The 16295-nt window shown below is 34.9% G+C and overlaps 1 protein-coding gene across 1 annotated transcript in view; it reads right to left on the reverse strand.

The window, feature by feature from the left end:
• LOC105215132 (AF4/FMR2 family member lilli) overlaps nucleotides 1–16295 on the reverse strand; it is a 63678-nt gene that overhangs the window by 32690 nt on the left and 14693 nt on the right. The window lies entirely within an intron of this gene.

The following is a 16295-nucleotide window of genomic DNA, read 5'->3' on the forward strand; positions in this document are numbered from 1 at the left end:
TCATATCTCCCATTTTTAGCTCTCCCATACACACACAAATATTTCTATGCATATCCTTTTTCGTATTTTTTCATCAACACTGCCCCACACAGTGTATTTCTCTTTTTTCCTTATTTTCAACGATTTGCGACTTTATTTTAACAGTCAATTAGTTGCTTGCAGCTTTTTGTGGCATGACACCCTTGCTTCATTGTCTATATGGCGAGTTGAAATTCGATTGGCTGACATTGAAGCTTAAAACTCCGCTGTGGAGAAAAGAACGAAGGCGTGAATGAAATTGTTGATGCCAAAGGATTTGAATTGTATGCTGTTTGGTGTACAAAAATTTGAAAATTGGTTTTGGTAACATGTATGCAGCTAATTACCGAAAAGATTAAACATGAAAACACAGAAGAAGAACAAAAGGGAAACAAGCGGTTTTCTGGATCAGTTCTTTTGTGTACTGTGGTATGTATGTATGTGATTGGCGTTGCAACCGTTTAGCCGGTTATAGCCGAATCGACGATAGTGCGCCACCTCTCTCTCTCCTTCGCAGTTCGGCGCCAGTTGGAGATCCCAAGTGTAACCAGGTCGCTCTCCACCTGGTCCCTCCAATGGAGTGGAGGCCTTCCCCTTCCTCGGCTTCCTCCGGCGGGTACTGCATCGAACACTTTCAGGGCTGGAGTGTTTTCGTCCATTCGGACAACATGACCTAGCCAGCGTAGCCGCTGTCTTTTTATTCGCTGAACTATGTCAATGTCGTCGAATAACACCTACAGTGTAATCGTTCCATCGTCTGCGGTATTCGCCGTTGCCAATGTTCTGAGGACCATAATTCTTGCGCAAAATTTTCCTCTCGAAAACTCCTAGTGTCGTCTCATCTGATGTTGACATCGTCCAAGGACATGCACCGTAAAGCAGGACGGGAATGATAAGCGACTTGTAGAGCTTGATTTTGGTTCGTCGAGAGAGGACTTTACTGTTCAATTGCCTACTCAGTCCAAAGTAGCACCTGTTGGCAAGAGTTATGTTTCGTCTTGTCCGCCTTCACTACCAAGACGACCTCCACTTCGTTGGAAAGATCAGGTGGAAAAGGACCCGGATTGTGCGCTGTTGTTAACTCGGCTATAAACTCGTAAGCGGTGCCTTCGCCAAATATTAGATAGAGAAATATCACCCTTCCGCCTTTTGGTCTTTGGAATTTCTCGGCTATGTATAAAGCGAAAAGGAAAAGGTTTCGACGAATCTGAGTGGGTGAAAACGACACCATGGATAAGACAGCCGGGGAAAGACCTGTAGCGACGAATACCGATCAAATCAGTTATCAGAGTTAGACCCGTATGTCACATCTCGTGACAACGTGTAGGAGCTGTGAGTTAGTCACCAAACCATTTCAAACCATCTGCAGAATGCTATGCCTATGGGTACCGCACGGAACGAACTCGACCCATTTTTGAACCGGATGGTGACTGGCGATGAAAATATCAAGCGAAAACGGTCGTATTCGAAGGTCGGTGAATCGTCCCAAACAGTAGCTAAGCCGGGATTGACGGCCAGGAAGATTTTGCATATATATTTGAATTTATTCAAAAGGACAAGATTTGGGTGAAATTTATGTATATTTTAATTCAACAATAATAACTGTTCTTTAAAAAATCATACTTGGCCTTCACAAACAGACATACATACAGAGGCTTTGCATTCTCTTGATTTTAATTCGATTAAGAAGAGATGCTGAGAAACGTTACAGCTAATATAATGTCGAGGAGATTATGGACCGGGCGAACCAACCTGTGCCTGGTAGTTACCACCCAACCGCTTAAAGGGAAGTCAAATTATTAGTTAAATCTTCCCCTTAAATTCAGTTAAATAATATAGAGTTATCACATTCATAAAAGTAATATTATTATATATTAAAAAAAATATATATCTATATCAGACAAACAAGTTTATAAATAAAGAAAATCAAATTGTCACTTACAAGCTCACCAGCACCTCTCCCCCAAAACAAGGTGTATGCATTGAAGCTTAACTGTAACAATATTTACAAATTCCAACAAACAACAAATCTTCAATAATGGCATGACAACAACCACACTTATGACGCCAACACCAACACACACACAGGTATTTGTCACACTAATTAACACCTTCAATATGTAGTAAAATTTGTGAAAACTTTTAATGCGTGCAAATTTGCAACGCTTAAAATTGACACAGAATTTACAAGGCGAAAGACAAGCAATTGACAAGAACTTACAGCAGTGATTGAGGGGATTGCGGGGGAGTGTGGGTGTAATTAAATTACTATGACAGCAGGCGTTGAAATAACCGGAAGTAAGCAGCTTAAGCAAGCAAGCTAAACTGTGCACAAGCTGCTAGTAAGACAACAAATCGCCTGTAGGCAACAACGTAGTAGTTTAGTGAGGTTGCGTATACGCCATGGCAGGTATACCTGAGTTGCCTGTGGAATTTGTTGGTTAGGAAAGTGTCACACTGCGGTTTGTGGCGCTGTGAAGCGGCAAATTATGCACGCAAATAAATGTGTTAAACAAATAGTTGTGATAATTTTGAAAAACTCGTTTGGATTATAAGAGAATTTGGTGGTTTTAGCACGAGACTTGTGCATAGCGGAAGGAGAGGAGGAAGCTGGAAGCGAAAGATGTTAAGCAGTGCAAATATATAACAAATTATAGAAATTCTTCTTAACTACTGATGTTAGTTTCTGGAAATATGTGACATAAGTAATGCCAGAGATTGTGTTAACCACACTGTTAACAAGCTTTTGCGGTTGCCTCACACATGAGATGAACACATGTCGCTTTTGTGTTTTATTTAACTTATTAGATTTTTGGTAGTAAGCTTGTTTGCGGTTATGTAAGCAGGGTTACTTAGTGAGCCAAGAAATAACTTTAATTAGAATTTTGTGTTAATTGTGTGTCGTTGTGATACTCACAGGAGCAATTGTCAAATGTTAAGGGGTGCTGACTGTACTCACTTGTATATACAGTGGTAGACATTCGTTTAAGCGCAGCATTATTTTTCATTTTACTTCATTCTCTCTCTTTTATCAATGACTTGCTTAAAACAAATTCTATGTTATATTGATTGCTAGGCTAACGGGAGATTGTTTGTAGTGCAAAAACCAAGGTTTGTTGTTGCTGTTATTTTTAATGCAATTTTTTTTAATAATATGATAAAAAAGAGGTAGACATTCGTTTAAGCGCACCTTGGCAAAGAAGGCGAACAAATTTTTTTGATTGGAAAAAACAACTGGATTGCTTCGTAAATTAAATAATTGGTATATTTAGGTTAATTAAACAGTAAAATTGTTTTATCATTATTTACATATTTAAGATTATATCACGAATCCAGGGGAATAATACCTCGGTGACACAAAACAGCTCAAATCAATATTTACCATAAGGAAGGTTATTGAAACCTGGAGATCGGGCACAAAATTGAAAGATCAGATGAGTCGTGAGCAATTTAAAAAAAAATTTCAAATTTTGGCGTGTAAAGTCCAACGAAGGGCAATGTAAAACTTAATATTCGCCAGATAAATCAAATTATAAATCAAACCACTAAACATTTTTTGAACTCCACATAAAATAAAAGATAATTTGGGTTTTCCAGTGACAACCAGGCTTATTTCTCACATTTTACATAACAGAAATTAGTTAAAATGGAAAAAATCGGTGTGTCTGGTTTAAGCTTCATCACAAACAAGTGCACTTAGACTTCACCCGGAAACCCATGCAGTGGACAACTGAGATGAATGATGTTGTGTTTTCCGATGAAAAGATATTAAATTTAGATGGTCCACACTTTTATAGTTGTTACTAACACAATTTTTCAAAAATTAAGTTTGGTGGTGACAGCGTTATGGTTTGGGAGGCATTTTAATCGAGAGGTAAAGAATAATTAAGCTTTATGTCGCTGAAAATGGACTCAAAACATAAACCGAAATGTTGGACCATGCTCACATTTAATTTTTGGATAAAAAAATGGATGCAGATACCATTTTTCAACAGGATAACGCTGCCATTCACGTTTTTAAGGAGTCTTTAAAATGGTTTGAGGAGCGCAATATTGCACTTATAAATTGCCCAGAGTGCAGTCCTGATTGGAATTCAGTGGAGAGCATTTGGAGGAACATATCGCACAATATTTCAATAACCTTCCTTATGGTAAATATTGATTTGAGCTGTTTTGTGTCACCGAGGTATTATTCCCCTGGATTCGTGATATAATATTAAATATGTAAATAATGATAAAACAATTTTACTGTTTAATTAACCTAAATATACCAATTATTTAATTTACGAAGCAATCCAGTTGTTTTTTCCAATCAAAAAAATTTTTTCTCCTTCTTTGCCAAGGTGCGCTTAAACGAATGTCAACCTCTTTTTTTATCATATTATTAAAAAAATTGCATTAAAAATAACAGCAACAACAAACCTTGGTTTTTGCACTACAAACAATCTCCCGTTAGCCTAGCAGTCAATATAACATAGAATTTGTTTTAAGCAAGTCATTGATAAAAGAGAGAGAATGAAGTAAAATGAAAAATAATGCTGCGCTTAAACGAATATCTACCACTGTATATTAAATAGGAAATGCTTTATATGAAAGGAAGTGATTTGGTGACTCTAAATACACTGTGGTAATAAAATTATTTAAACAAAATTTTGTGCTTTGGAAAACATTTTTTTGAAGTTATACTTCTTATACGAGTTCGGAAAAGTTGCGATAATTGTTGCGCAACAGCAACATTATGCATAAACATACATTTGTACGTACATGTTTATATGTCATTGAACAAACACACAAACTTACATTTGTATATGCGTGCAGGTAAGTTTGTCAATCACCAAATTTACATTATCCCAGTAAACAAACAGAAAAAAAATTATTATGGCATTGGAAGCAATGACAGGTCATGTCGCGCTTTGCGAGATGAAATGATAAAATTACGTCGAAATCCAATCACCGTTGTCAACTGCAGGTTCGCAAGCTTTTGCAGATATTATCGGAGAACCAGTAGAGTATAGCGAACAACCGGTACTCCTTGCGGGAGATTTCAATGTAAATTTCTCATTGCCAGAAGCTGAACCATTACTGGCATTCCTCAGAGAGAAATTTTCATTAGAAATGATCAATGGGAGAAATGATCCTACGACAAAAGGAGGTACGACTACTGATGCGGTATGCGCGAGAAATATAGATAAAATATTTGTAAGACATTTCATATCGTATTTTAGTTATCATAGTCCAATTGTAAATATTATAGATATCAATCCGTCAGAACCCAGAAATGATAATTGATTTGGACTTTGGTTTATAAAATGTGCATAATAAATTTATAAAATGTGAATTTAAGATAGTGTCCCTCGCTAGTTTTCTTTCATACAAAATGATATGCATTTCTTGGAATATCACTAAGAAGTATAACTTCATCCGCGGGTAGGGACTCCACGCACTCTTTTTATTTTTTTCAAAAACAAATTTTTTCGAAAATTTTACAGAATATTTTTTATACTTTTGTATTATTAAAACAAGTAAGGAAGGACTAAGTGCGGTTGTGACCGAACATTTAATTTTATTAATATAATACACAATTTGACCCACATATTCGTCATTTATTTTTGAAACCCTAATATTAGGTTTATGCGAGTTAGATAAGGTTATGAACCGATTTCACTCATTTTTGGCACTGAACATATTATTAGAAGACATATTATTAGGAGACATATTATTAGAAGAAATATATTCCCTCTGAATTTTTTCAAAATATCTGAAAGAAGCATTGAGGTCCTCCTTTGTTGCGAGAGTATAATAAAATTTTGTTTCGGAATCAAATTTCTTCAACTTTTGTCATAGGAAATTTAAAACAAAATTTTTATCATTTTTATTTTGTTTTGTATTACTTAAAAAAATATTTCTCTTAAATTCCAACAAAAATGCAACTCACCTTGCTGAGCACAGCATTTTATGTTTATTTTGTAATTCCAATTTTTTATACCATGCACTTGTGTAGTCTCGCGCACAAAAGTATGCTTCGCAGACAACTTGAGTGCTTGAAAAAGTCAAGTAAATATGCGCTAAATTGTTTTTTATTGTTTGCGCCACAAAATACTATTTTTTTCGAGGCATTTTGTTGCTGGAAATTTTCAAAATTTTTTATACGCACTTTTTGCTCGTGCTCCCTCATCATATTTCATTTTCCGGACGCACGCTTGCGCCACCACTTTTATAGCCTAAAGCGCTCAATATCCCGCAAGGCCTGACTACTTTAAATGCTCGCCTACAAACACACGCACACACTAATATATCACCAGTACATATTTGCAAGTGCAATATTTGCCATTGCCCGTTGGCGGTGGAAAGTTTTTCACGAGCAACAAGGCACAAAAAAATAAAAAAACAAAAATGCTTTAAAATTGAAAAAAAGCCGGAAAACTTTCGAAATTGCACTAAAATTGTTTAAAAATTGAAAATGAGTTCAAGTGGCGCTTTTAACGAGCTTCTAAGTGGGCGTGTTAGCATATGTTGCTCGCTTTACACCGTGGCATCTCCAAGTGGCGTAGGGCAACCAGGCACCCAGGCGCTCAAGTGCTAATAGTGGTAGGCCACTGCAGTGAAGTGCGACGAGTAGCAGCAGCAGCTACTGTATAATTTATATGCCAACACAACGGTGTGCCCTGTAAGTGTGTGTGTGTGTACGTTTGGCGTAAGTGCTTAAGTGAGTGAGGTGGCAAATTTTTGTGCGACTATTCTATTCGACAAAAGCCCTTAGTTAAATTCTTTAAATGTCGCAGCGTAGCTTAAGTTAATTCAGGCGTTTAAAATTTCGAAATTTCTCTTGTGCGCTTAATAGAGAACGAGTGTATGTAACTAGGGCCTTTTATACAGTGAATGAGTAAAATTGTTGCATACTTTTAGGTGTTTTAAGTGATAATTTTTTAGGTAAAATTATGAAGATTACATTTAATAGGCAGGAAAAGCACTACACGTAGCAATTGGGGTAGCACTGACATTAACTCCAGCCGACTACCCAAATATTACTCACCAAACAATCTTTCTAGAGAAAACCAAAATCAAGAAGAACAATCTCTCCATGCCTATCCTTAGCACTTTTTCGTTATGAAGAGCATTGAAATGCTTGAAGCCAATGCCATCCATCAGTGTTTTTAAGTAATAAAATATCCACGATCTTCATACAAAGTTCCAAATTTTTACTTTCTCGGAATCTTCATTCAAGAAAATATTTTTCCTCAAATAATGAAGTTCTATACCAATAATTATCATTATAATAATCAGAACAGCCTCACACGTGGAAACTTTCGTTCTTATATCCTGCTCAATTGCCCAAAAAACAGAACTTGAACTAATGACTTCCAAAGTGTTAAAAGTCCAAACAAAAGTCGATCAGGAACGCAAGAATCTTACAGTTGTAGAGAGTGGTATTATTTAAATAATTTTATATGCACTATTAGGAAGAAAATAAGCTTTATGATATATGCTTGAATCAACAATAGTTCTTCCTCTCCTTTTACTAAAAAATTGCTATAATTTTATCGGTAGAAATCATTGATTCGAAAGAGGTCTTAAATCAAACCGCTTAATACCTTGATATGCTGAAAAACTTTGAAATTGTGAAGAATTCGTAGCCTAAGAGAGATCCATACTAGATCCGAAAGTTCTGAAAAGGTTTGATCATGAATAATATGCCCTCCAAATAGTTCTAGAGGATCTTGAGTTGTTAATCGACTTAATCAGTATCAAAATCCGTTTTTCCTGACGCGGCACGAGGACACGATCTAAAAATGTTATTTCCAATGATCCTTATTATCACTCTTACAGTGGCTTATTAGGAAAATGTAGAAAGTGAAATCACGTCTAAATATTCTTCACGAATGACTGTATGAAGTAATATTGGTTTTTACTTTAAATTGAATTTTGGAGATATTGAAAATACTGTAGTAGTTCTGCACCGCTCGAGCGTGATATACATATAATTTATATCTTATATCTCTAACATCAGAAATCACAAACAGAAGCTTATTCCAACATTTTCTAACCTCTTCAGTCAGTAGTTCAAGCTCTGTAAAGCATTGTTAAGATGTTAGGATATACGGAGTTATTTGCAAATAAATCCATTGGGATTTGACAAATAAAATTACATTTTACATCAAAATAAAGGTTAGATATAAGAAAGATGTCTTCAGCATATCTGAACCAAAAGAACTATCCTTATAAGAACTTACAGTAAAAAATTTTAATTATAAAGAGATAATAGACTCTGAGAGGCATTCAACAAATCGCTATATAAAGCGGAAGAAAGTGATTGCAAATTTAGAGCAATCTGGACTTCGAGGAATATTCTTGATTTCTTGAAGGTGAGATAGGTCACTCACCTAGTAGTTAGTTTAGGTTAATCGGCTGATCTAATGGATCCTTTGTTATGCTCCGAACTCATAAATACGGATAGCACAGATCTTCAGGCGTCGATAAAGTGTGAAAGCGACATAGATCACCTATTAGTTTCAACTGCTCTTTATTTATCCATGAAATTTTTGGTATTTTGTTAATTCGAAAGCTACTACAAAAAAAGTACATTTTTTTTAATAATAACTTTATATATACTCTCTCACCAGCCAATTTTTCCTTCCCTCACCCAATTCTCCTTGCCGAACTCGAAGTATTCTCGCACCAAAGTAATTTTCCAACTTTTGACCACTACACATTTCTCTTCATTATTCGATTACTTAAAAGTTGGCTGAGTAGAATTTCTTGCACAATGCCGAACACCACATCCTTTTATATAATTTAAAGTGAAAATAGCCAACCATTCTATCAACTATAAATTGAAAACTAAAGGGCAGCAGCCGGCATTGAATCGAATTTGCGATAAAAGCGGCAAACAACAAAAGCAGGAAACAACGTTTAACTATAGAAATAATCGAATAGAAATTCTGCCAACTTGTGTGTGGTGTACATTTCCAAAGCAGGTCAACATATGTACAAGAGCAAGTGCAACATGTCCTTGCTGACAAGAAAATGTGTTATGAAGAAGTTTTCTAGAGCAAATGCACAAAAACATAGCACAGCGTGGCATAACATTGGCATCCACAAGCAAATTAAAGAAAAACTAATAGCAGAAAATTGTTGCCTGAAGGAAAGGCATGAGAGAGAGAGACGGAGAGAAAGAGCGGCAAATGCCAAAAGCAGCTAAGTCAGGCAAGAAGTTGTTGGGTTATGCTGTTGGTTACTGCCTGTTTATTGTTGTTTGTTGCGAACTTTTGTTTTTCTTGTGTTTTTTTGTTGCTCTTATAGAATTAATGTTGCCCTGCTTGTTTTTGCCGAAATATGTACGTAGAACTTTTCGTCTTACTTTCGACAGTTTCTTAACAAACATTTATTCGGTATTTTGTTTCGGAAGCGTTAGCTGTAAAAAATACCTGAGGGTTTTTGGTCACAACTCTTTCAAGTTGTATAAATTTTCTGTAATTTAGAAAGCATATTTTTTTTTGCTATTTGCTGGTTTTATTTCTCATCTCATTTTTAATTTGGAAGTTTAAAATAATTAATGTGTGTTTTTTCGGAAGTTTATTAGCTTGGGAAACTATGAAAACTAATGTTATTAATTATGGAATATGAAATTATAATTAGGAAGGAATTTTTAAAATCTCAAATGTTATTTTCTGGCCATAAAATATAAAAACAATAAGTCAAAGTATTAATAGGGGTGGTTATATTGTGGTCATAAGAATATTTCCATATTATTTATTGCAAATTTTTATCAAGTACAGTAAAACCTGCAAAATAGTACACTCTTATAATTTGGACACTCGCGTAACTTGGACAAAAAGTTCTGTACCAACATAATAGAGTAACATAGTAAATTCTGAACCGCAGGTGTCCAGCTTAGACAGGCTTTACTGTATAAAGATTTTGTGAGTCATAATATGTAAAGGTCATATCATTCCAACTCACTTAAATTCTTAAGGTCTTCAGGGTCACTGCATTTGCTTAATTCAAGTCTTCCTCAAATTTGTTGAAAAATAAGTAAACACATTATATCTTAGAGCTCTCACAGCATAAATTCTGGTTATCATTGTTAAACAATTCAGTTTAAGTTCCGAAGAAAATAAAACAACCCGTTTTGACGACACAACATTTTAAAGCTCTTTAATGAGTGCGTAAAGCTCACTATCTCGCACTTTAATTGAAAACTTTGGGTCGGTAAAAACGTTGTACCCTAATGAAAATCCATTGTTTCTATAACGCTCTGAGGAACTGTGGGTATTTTTTTGTATAGAACTATGTACTAGCCTCTAAGATCTACCCTACTCAAAAAAAATAGAGAAAGGAAAAACATTTAAATTATTGTGAGTTACGAATATTTATGAACATAAGTATTTGATCAGTCCATCATACAAGATTATAAAATATAATAATATACGGAAAACATTCTTCATTCATCCTTGAAAGACAGGAGTTTAATTAGAAAAGTTTAATTAGAAATATGATAGTCAGGACTAAAATTGTGCCTATTTAAATTAGGTATATTGTGCGATTGCTGTCCTCCTGCTAAGCTATTTTTAATTGTAAGTCTACAATTTTTATCAACTACCATATTTCTCTCTGTTGCATATCTCCATGTATGAATATCTTTATACCGAAATCCAAGAAATGCTGACCACTGACCCTCACCTTAAAGGGATTTACTAACCACTATATATATGTATATTAGTTCTTGTTACCCCCGCTAGGAGCATAGGTTCACTTTTGTGTCCTCGATTGACAGAGCCTCATTAGCGGTAACAGGGATCCCCAAGTCTTTACGGACAGTGGGTGAGGGAGTCGATTGCTTTTGAGTATTATTTAGTCGTCAAAATAGTGCCCCATTGGACCATAAAGCAATATCCCAACAAATGCAGAAACGTCCCAAAATTACTTCTGTTGAATGAAAATAGGAACCTTACGTTAAAGTAAACAAAACAGACCTGGATTTTAATTCTACTAAGCTCGGTTAACTCGGCTGTATTATTCAAAATTATTTGGGGAATTTTTTTTTCTGTCGCGACCACAACAACAGAATATAAAACAATGTTAGTGTTTGAAGCAGTTTCAAGTTTAGTAGACAACCTGACCTGAGTGGAATAAGAGCCGTACATGCCGCTTATTGAAATTTAAGAGGAATGACACAAAAACTCTTGTAGGGGTGTTAACGGGACCCTGTCTGAATGGTAAACACGCTAGCAGACTGGGGTTACCTTTTAATGATTACTGCAGGAGCTGCCAAGAAGATGAAGAGGAAGAAATTTGCTCATATCAAATTGTAATAACTTTTTCACTTTATTAAGGCCACAGGGTGGTTCAAAGGTAAATCTATAGTGTATACAATGGGCCTCCCAAAGGCATAGATGGGTCGTTTGACAACCACTTAACCTACCCTAGTGTTTCAAGCTCTCCCAATGGATCACCTCCATATCTTAGTAAATATTGGCATATTCGGTAATTGAATCTTTGAAATTAGTTAGCAATGCTACTCAAATAAACAAGAACTATTTACAACACAACTTGCCAAAACTTTTATATGGGTCTTCAATTCTAATATAGGATAGCCAAGACAGTCCGCCAAATAGGACCATAGTTCTGTTCCAAAGTCAATACTTTTCCCTAAAACTTTCTATAACTATAAAAGTACTCTTTTATGTATATATCCCAAGGTTTCTTATATTTCAAAGAAACATTTTACTCATAAGAGCACATAACAATAATTAATTTTAGTATATATCATTGAAACCACCAGTTAGTAGACTCCGTCAAAAAAAACATTTTAATTGCTGGACGTTAAGTAACAATTATATGCCATTAAGCTTTCAACAATTGGCTGTAAACAGCAGCAAGTCGAAATCGCCCAGCAATTATACAGGTATATAATTCAATTACAGTTAATTATAACTTGAGAAGAGTAGAGCTTGACAAGCTAACTCCGAGACAGAAGGAGAGAGATGGAGGGAGTGCAGTATGAAGACGGCGCTGACGGTTGAAATTTTGAGTTGAAGTTTTACGAGTTGCGAAATATTAGCACGCCATAAAACGCGAAGAAAGCCAACGGTATGGAGAGAAAGTCGCAAAACAGGTAAATGTTCGACACTAGAACAATGCCAAAGGAGTGTTAGTATGAGTAAATGTGTGTGTTTAGCGCTTGAGAAACGGCTGTCCACAAAAAATCACTGAAAATAACTCCATCAACCAGTGCCGTAAGGAGCTATAGCCATAGGTAGTCATAAGTAATAATTTGTGGCATGCCACATTTTTGCCGCATGCCAAGCATACACAAAAGGAAAAGTATCCCGTTTATATGGCGTATTGTTGCACTTGTTGCGGCCAGCACAGCCAACTGCCATAAGTAGTTGCGCAATTTGCGAACGCCACACGGTGCGCGCGTCAAGGTAATAAAATTACAATAAGAAATTGCAACTTGCCACACGGCGATGAAGGTAATAAGAGCACGCATGTGTGCCTGTGTGGTGTAAATATGGTGCAGCTCAACCGCTTAAGTGAGTGCAATATGTTAAGTGGCATAAACGGCATGAAATGCATATGGCTGTGTATGTGACAGGAATGCTGAACTTTCGCCTCTCAATTGAAGTTTAAGCTGCATATGCTTCCATACATACACATGTATCAAATTTCAGGTTCTACTTCAGAGTGTGGCATGGGTCTGTATGTGCGTGCCTGGCTTGCGTGGAATGTCCTATGTTTTGTGGCGAATGTAAATAGGCAATTAAAGTGGAACACATATTTTAAATTGTAGTGTCTACGCCCAGTGTAAAAATGTCATAATTATGCAGATGAAATGGTTAAACAAATAAAGGGCGTTTCAATGGCAGTTTCCTGTGTATTTAAGTGGTTTGAATTGTATATTTCTTGCATTAAATAATGTCTATGGAATTATCAGGGCCTTATTTTGACTAGCAGAAGATAGTTATGTAAATATAACGGTTGTTTATAACTGTATAAGGGAGTTAATTAGTCACAATTCCGAATCTACATACATATAGATTGTTCGAATAATAAGCTTAGATAGTAGCTCATGATTTTTCTTATACTCATATTTATATTTATACCCATATTCGTATTCATATTAATATTCATACTCAAATTCACATTCATATTCATTTCCATACTCATATTCATACTTATACTATTAATACTTCGATTCACTCATATTTATTTTGTTGCAGATTTATACATACTTATACTCATAATCATATTCAAACTCATACTCATTTTCATTTTTTGATTCACTCATAATATGATTCAAATCCAAACTCATACTCGTACTCATACAAATATTTATACGTGCATTTTTGTTTTTGTTTATATTTCTTGTTTAATCTTATTTTTTGAATTTCGGTAAATGTAGAATAAAAGGTTGATATGTTCCCGTTACTATGCATCGAAAATTCGTTCATACTTTTCTTGTTCGTTGTACCGTTATATTAAGAATGCATTTGTGAATTGGGTACTGCATAGTAAATATTTATATGTGCAAAATCAGTTTAGCTTGCTGATAGTGTCGCAGCAAAATCTTCTTTTCGTTAAAATTTGTTTGCAAACTTATTGTAGATGTATTGACTTAATGAATTATTAAAAATGTTATTACATTTATTTAACTTTAAGTCTAAAAGTCCTCGGGGTACTAGTTTATCAGCCGAGGAAAAAGGAGTAATCATAGGAATGCATGGAAGCGGCTCCAAAATGCGTCTAGACCAAAGCGACATCGAGAATGTTTATCAAAATTTCTTAAAAACCCCACTAATTATGGTATAGTGCGACGCAGCGGACGAAAAACAACATTGATGAGCGGTGCGCAAGGATGATTCGACGACTAGCAGTGGCGGAATTGATAAGCAGCGGTCAAATATGGACCTAGTTAAGACAAAAAATCGCAATAAATATAATTTATCCAATTATACATAAAAATCAGTTTCTCAAACACACTTCCATGGTACCTAAACCAACGCTAAAGAAAGTCACTATAAAGCACATTTGGCGTTTGCAAATAAATATCAATTCTGGGGCCTATGAGTGATAGAATATAGTCTTTTGTGACGAAAACAAATTAAATTTGGTCGGCCCAGGTCATTGCAATAAATATTGGAGAGATTCGCATCTGGAACGACGATCCTGCTACAAGCGATGTTTTGGAAGCGGTACCTTGGTCTCATAGGCTGCATTCAGGAAAGATATTTACATGCTTTATATCCACTCAAATGAATGCTAGTATTTATGTAGATCTCTTGGACAAGGAGTTGGTAAAATTTGCAGGTAATATTTATGGCCTGTAACAGGACATATCAGCAGGTTAACGTTTCAATCCACACGAAGAACATCTTTAGCGACCGGAAAATTCCGGTATTACAATGTGCACATTGAGTTTGAACCTACATCCTTTTGTGGATCTCTGGGGGATCCTCCTAGCTCCGGTTTTCCAAAACGGAAAGTAGTTTGAGACACTATGTCACCTTCAATTAGTCATAAGGCAAGAATTGCCAAATATTTACATAAGTATTCTTCAATCATTAGTTAATTCTATGATTAAGCGGCTTAATTTAGTTTTAAAATATAAGAACAATGCTACGGAATATTAAAATAAACATTTCTTTCAGTTAAACTTCAATGTATAGGATTTACTGGTAAAAATAGTAAAATGCACATATAAATATTTACTATTAGCCTAAACTTAAATTCTCTTTTATAGTTTAAAACAAATTGCAATTTGTTAATTTTTTGTTTTATATATCGTATATATTAACAATAACAAACCTGCATACCCAGAAATATTTTGTAATTTTGTAATCTTTTATTTTTTTTTCAAAAAGTTCATGCACATATAAATATTTGTATGAGGTATTCAAATTTATATTAACTTCTGTATTCATAATTTAAATCATATAAATTATATACGACTCTTTACATATCTATATATAATAATATACAAAGTATTTTCCGCGCCGCCTCTACGTGTACTTAATTGATTAGCATACTAATATTTGACTTGTAGACAACCCTTAATATCTACTCCTCCTTAAATACACAAATTTATGTTCTTACTCCAATAGGTTTATGCATAAATACTTACATACCCAAAAAAAAAATATTTCTGTCTGGCATTGGGGTGCGTGTTTCAGCATATTTTTCGCATCTAACATAAAAATTTGTTACTTGCCCCCCAACTGGCGCCGCCAACATTTCGCCATAATGCAAAATTAATAAACTCGATCGTAAACAAAAGGGCGAAAATGGAAAACAATAAGCCAACGGCAGACTTTATTGCCTATTATCATTGGATGTGCATACAAACATACATATTCATGTTCATATATATGGCATAGCAGACGCCTAGCATTCGTGTTTACATGCCGAAAATTAAGTAATTTTTCTCATCATTCCTTTATTATGTCCCACATTTCCTTTTCCTACTTTCATACGATTTTTTTTTGCACAATTTTCTTCTACACACTTCCTCAACAAAGCTCTTAATCAATCCCCCATTTTGCCTTCATACTCCCAAACGATCCCTTTGGGTCTCATTATGGCGATTTAACGATGTTATGAGACTCCGACACTGACTCATATCTTTACACACATATTCGGTAGTCATAACTCCCTGCTACTTGTCAGCCTCTAATCCACCCGATTACACCCTCCTTCTAATAACTTATTATATCTTTTTTATTCATTTCCTATTTTTTCTTGTTTTTGTTTTTGGTTTTTTTTTTTTTTGCTTATCCACTTGTCTTCTAATTTTCGCATTTCATTAATATGGCAATATTTGCCAGCGGCATTAAACACATAAATATTTGCCGCTGCCTCTGCTTGCTCCTCCTGCCATTCGGAAGTTAATGATTTTTTTCCTTTCTCTCATGCGACAACATTATTTATTCATTATCTTTTGTTTTTGTTCTCGTTTCCTTTTTTCTTTCTCGTTTCTATATTTTTTTTTTTTTTTTTTTTTTTTTTTTTTTTTTTTTTGATTTGTCGTTAGCGTCAACATATATTCATTATTTTTGCTTTTGTGGGTCTTCTGTATCGAAATGGGGCTTTTATACTAAGGAATTATTGATACGGAGGTTATAATTATATCTATGAGTAAGCATTTAATAATTCAAATTTAATAATGTAGACATTTTTATTAACCTTTCTGAGAATTAATGACGTGTGTATTCATTTTAAAGAGATATGGCAGAATTTAAAAAAATAGTTCCATAATTTCTCAGAACTGATACAACCAC

The sequence above is a fragment of the Zeugodacus cucurbitae genome, chromosome 6 (assembly GCF_028554725.1).
Source record: "Zeugodacus cucurbitae isolate PBARC_wt_2022May chromosome 6, idZeuCucr1.2, whole genome shotgun sequence".
Classification (NCBI taxonomy): domain Eukaryota; kingdom Metazoa; phylum Arthropoda; class Insecta; order Diptera; family Tephritidae; genus Zeugodacus; species Zeugodacus cucurbitae.